The sequence below is a fragment of the Macadamia integrifolia genome, unplaced genomic scaffold (assembly GCF_013358625.1).
Source record: "Macadamia integrifolia cultivar HAES 741 unplaced genomic scaffold, SCU_Mint_v3 scaffold2289, whole genome shotgun sequence".
In the NCBI taxonomy this organism is placed as follows: Eukaryota; Viridiplantae; Streptophyta; class Magnoliopsida; order Proteales; family Proteaceae; genus Macadamia; species Macadamia integrifolia.
This window is the reverse complement of record NW_024868617.1, coordinates 74,115-78,852: the sequence shown is the minus strand read 5'-3', so window position 1 is coordinate 78,852 and position 4,738 is coordinate 74,115.

Genomic DNA, 4,738 nt, shown 5'->3' with positions numbered 1-4,738 from the left:
GGAGAATCTACAAGAAAGTTCGTGTCATCATTAATCGGGGCTCCACCTCTCTTGACTCGAAACAAGGGTCAAGCTCAGGTATAATTTCTCACTCAAATTAGCATAATGTAGAATTTATATTTATCTTGTTTTAGTGTACATAATTATTTAAATTCAGCCAATGTAGATATGTGTGATAACTTAGCCATACATGCGGAATACGAATAATAATGGAAAATATTCATTCTTAAGCATCTAGTAGGAAGACCGATTGAACCGGGTAGATTAGGTGCCTAACACCTTCCCAACTCTACAACCAGACACGTACCCTAAATCTCTGGACCAGACCAAATTTTGGGCCCTTTTCTCAGGAATTGGGCCCACTCCCAAGTGCTAAGCTCATAACCGTATGTGGTGACTCCAAACCCTTTTGCATGATCCCAATCTCTTGTATTGGACCATCAAAAAATTTCTGTCTCAATGACAAACTTTACACTCTTGTGAAATAGTCCTCCATGTATCTCCGAGGGTGATACAGTGGTGCAGGGCTTGCAGTTAAGCACACATGACAGACCCCTCCCCAAGAAAAAGTATAAGAGGAGAGAGGGCTGAAAGCAAGTCCTTTCCCCCCCAAGGGAGAGAAGAGAGATCTCCGGCCGCTACCCTCACTGTGGAGACTCCCTTAGGGACATGTCAAGCTTCCAACACTAGATGCCACCATTAAATACAAGAAGATTTTCCACCACATCTGTTTAAAAATATGTTTGGCTAACCCCATGTTTGTAATTATATTAGCTAACCGCATCATGCATCGTGCTCGAAATTTAGCGAGGGACTCCCTGTCATGCCAGCACCCTCGGGGAGGTCAGTGCATGTCATGGAGAGTACTCTGAGAGCAAATGGTAGCCGCTTCCTGTACAAGGGTGTGGGGTATTGTTAAACGGTGAAGATGTTCATAATTGTGCCAGCACCCTCGGGGAGATCCATGCACTTTATGACATTCTGAGATCGAATAATGATATTCTTGCATTACACTTTTGCACACAATCACTCACGATTCCACCACCCCATGGCCAGTTGCTTAACCTCGTGTGTAGTCACGAGTAATGGGCAAGGAAGTCACCCCTTGATATTGTATCTTTGGGTATATCAAAAGGATCACGTACCTTGCGTATATAGATCCTATCAAGGAAGCCTTGTCGGTCCTATTGCATCCATTGTATACTCGCATCATGTAGGAAATAGATGGAGAACGCGAGGAATGCCACAAGATGATCTGTAAAATTTGTTTGATGTCTTGAAAAGGGAATCTTCCTATAATGCATTCTAGTCATAAAGAAGTGCTCTCCTAAGTGGGTTTCAGAAGAAAGGTGTCCTTCCTCCTTAGAAATGAGATATGGATGATTTGGTATATGTGACTCTGGGGTGATTCTCATTTAAGTCCCAAAAAATACCAAATTATCTAAAAGACCCAAGGAAACTAGGATGAAGGTCACTTAGTGGGATAAGATTAAAGAAAACATGACTTTATTGGTAGAGAATGTCTTCATAGGAGTATTCTAGTTAAGCCATTTGTGTGTATCTCCCACCTATGACATTGAGTGGACTAGGGGCATCAACTCCTACTCTCTATCATTAAGTGGACTAACTTTGATTGAATCACTGGTTGTTTATTGAACGGATGAATGAGCAAAGGGTTGGGAATACAAAAATCCTAAAATAAGCCACTTTTAGTTCAGGCACAATTTTGCACCTCAAGTATTCTCCGCGGTCTCTTTGGACACGTTAGGGTATCCAGTTGACTCGCTTAAGTCCAGTGTTACCTACATCGTCTCTCCGAGATTGTCTACTACCAAGTGATTACAACCCAATTCACATGGATCCACACAACCCCGAATCATCCGAGCAAGCATGGGTTCACCATGTAGAGACCTTGCAGATAGAAATTACCGAGGTCAATAATGGATTGGCCCAGATATTGCACATGCTTCGAAACCCTCCGAAGACTGATCCCAAGGACAAAGTAGCACAGGCTACAAGAGAATTAGAATAGAATGGACTCGTGGGTTATCATGAGAATTTTTCTGGAGTTGACTCAGGAGAACCAGAACAAGTCAGGTCAACGAGGAGTTTCACCTACTCCCTACCACGACCACCATTCACGGCCTATTTTCGTTCTCTTCCCTGCCCGAGAAGGTGGATCAAAGAAAGGTAGCTTGCTTCTCTCCTAGACTAATGGCAGCTTATGTAGTGGTCAGCCTTCCTACCAAAATGCCTCCTTGGTCAAAGAACCAAAGGAATGTTCTCGGGTAAATTTTCCTAGGTCAATGCTTGTGATCAGTCACATTTGAGACTCTAGCCAACCGCGTCTTAGTATTGGAATAATTCTATGGCATGGTTCCACCCGCCACTAGTAGAAGCAAGCTACCTCAGCGTAGAAAACCAGAACTCATTTAGGGTGGTCTATGATCAGCTAGGACGTTTAGCGCGAAGAAAACTATAGGGTGGTCGTAGATTAGGGCTTCCATTTTCGTCGCTTGAGCGCACTTCAAAGGGTAAGGGTTGACATTTGACTATTCCCTTATCAGCTTGGGCTATCTCTTCTTGGCAAGCAAAGGGTCCAAAGGACTATCATATTGATAGGGGCGATTCGAGTCATCAATTCAATCTCCACCATGGTCAATAAGGAACCTATTCCGAGGTCCCTCCACCAGAGTGGTGATTGAGGATGAGGAAGAGGAATTTACGGCACATGTCCGAATGGAACTTCCGAAAATGGAGAAAGAAAGAAAACTCAGAGAGCAATTGGAAAATTCAAAAAAATTGATTCGAATGGGAAAGAGTTCACAAAGTAAACTGGTAGATTCTGATGATATGAGTTTCTTCTCCAGGGCAAGGATTTCTGAGAAGTTCAAATGGCAGACCGACAGATTTAACGGGTCTGAAGATCCCAAGGCTCATCTCAAAGTCTTCCTCAGCATCGCCAAATCATGGAAACTTGTAGAAAACCAGATGGGATAGGCCTTCATATTAACCTCATCAGGGCCAGCACTAAGATCGCTCATATAGTTGGAGTTGTCCAAAGCCAAAATTGGACAACAGTGATGGAAGCCTTCACCAAGTAGTACTCGTACAATACTGAAGTGGATGTGAAGCATCAGGAGCTTGAAACATTGAGGCAGTAGCCCAAAGAAGGATTCACCACCTTCTTAATGAGGTTTAGAGACAAGGCCGCCAAGATGGCGGACCGACCTTCTAAGGTAGAGCAAGTAGAAATGTTAATTGAGATTTTGTCTAAGCCTTATTATGATGTTCTCTATTGCCGACGTCTATAGATTTTTGATGCCTTGATAGCCACCAGCACACATGTGGAAAACAGAATCCTAAGGGAAGGCCCAATATCAAGGATCATCCCAAGATATAGGAAAGAATACCAAAGTTGGACGAGGAAAGGTCCTGAAACCAATGTGGTAGGTGCAGTCCAATAGTCGGTATCACCCATCACTTCTTCGCAACCTTTTGTGATACAAGCAGATGCCTCTATTCAAAAGGCTCCTCGCCCAAGGAGATAGTTCACTGATTTTGGAATGCCCATGATTGCAGTGTATGAGAAGCTAAAGAAATAGGGATTGCTAGGGATAGTGGCTCCAAGGGTAATCAGCAACCCTCACCCAGCATAGTATAGGGACCATGAATATTGTGTTTACCACACTCAGAAGGGGCACAACACTGAAAGATGCTTAGGTCTTCAGCATGCAATCTAGGATTTGGTACAATGAGACTATTGAGGTCAAAGTTAAGCAACCTCCCAATGTCAACACCAATCCACTCTCAGATCATGAAACCGTCAACATTTTTTCAATGTAGATGACTGGCAAGATTGGGATCTTCATTTCTTCAATACAATGCTTCTTATTAGAGACTCCAAGAAGTACCATGTTAAGAAGCATAATGAGTGGAATGAGAAGTTGATGCTTGTACAAAGATTGTCCCTTCTTTCAGATATAGTAGGACACATCATCAGTTTTGTTAAGGAGGCTTGTCAAAAGGAGTGCGAGTCTTTTCAAAGGGCCATTCACATGTACTGTGCAGATAGCCACTTTCGTCGTCCCATGTTCTATGATTTCGGGGTTCCTCAATCTAATCATATGAACAACCTAGAAGAAGAAGCAATAGAGAGTGACCCACTCAGTTGATCATACCCAAAGCTTAGAAAAATCACATGAATGCTTGTGCCGATGGGAAGGTCATGAGTCAAACGGCTAAGGCCATGGAGGCTCCCAAAAGAGAAGAGTCATCAGAAGAAGAATCAAAGGATCAAGCATCTGCCATTCCTCCTTCATCGCCATACCATCAGACTATCATCCTTCACCCCACCATCAAGGAGAAGGAACCCCATCATCATCTTACCACCCCCTATCTTCATCACAATACCCTGTCTTCTACATCACAACACCCTCATATCACCCCTCCTCATATCCCTCATCACCCTCATACCTATCCCATTCTCAATGTTTGGTGGATAATCTAAAAGAATGATGGATGGGAGGATACAATTGGAAGGATATGCTTGCATTATCAAATTCTCTAAAGATAACCTCATCAATAGATTCGGTGAATGTCTTAGGAGAAGGTCAAGATGTTGATCCCACTTCTCTGATTCAGACAATCACACTTTAGGAGAATAATCCAGAGACAATTGAAGAAGTCACAGATGACCTTCTTAGGGCAATAATGGCATTGGCAATAGGGGAGCAAA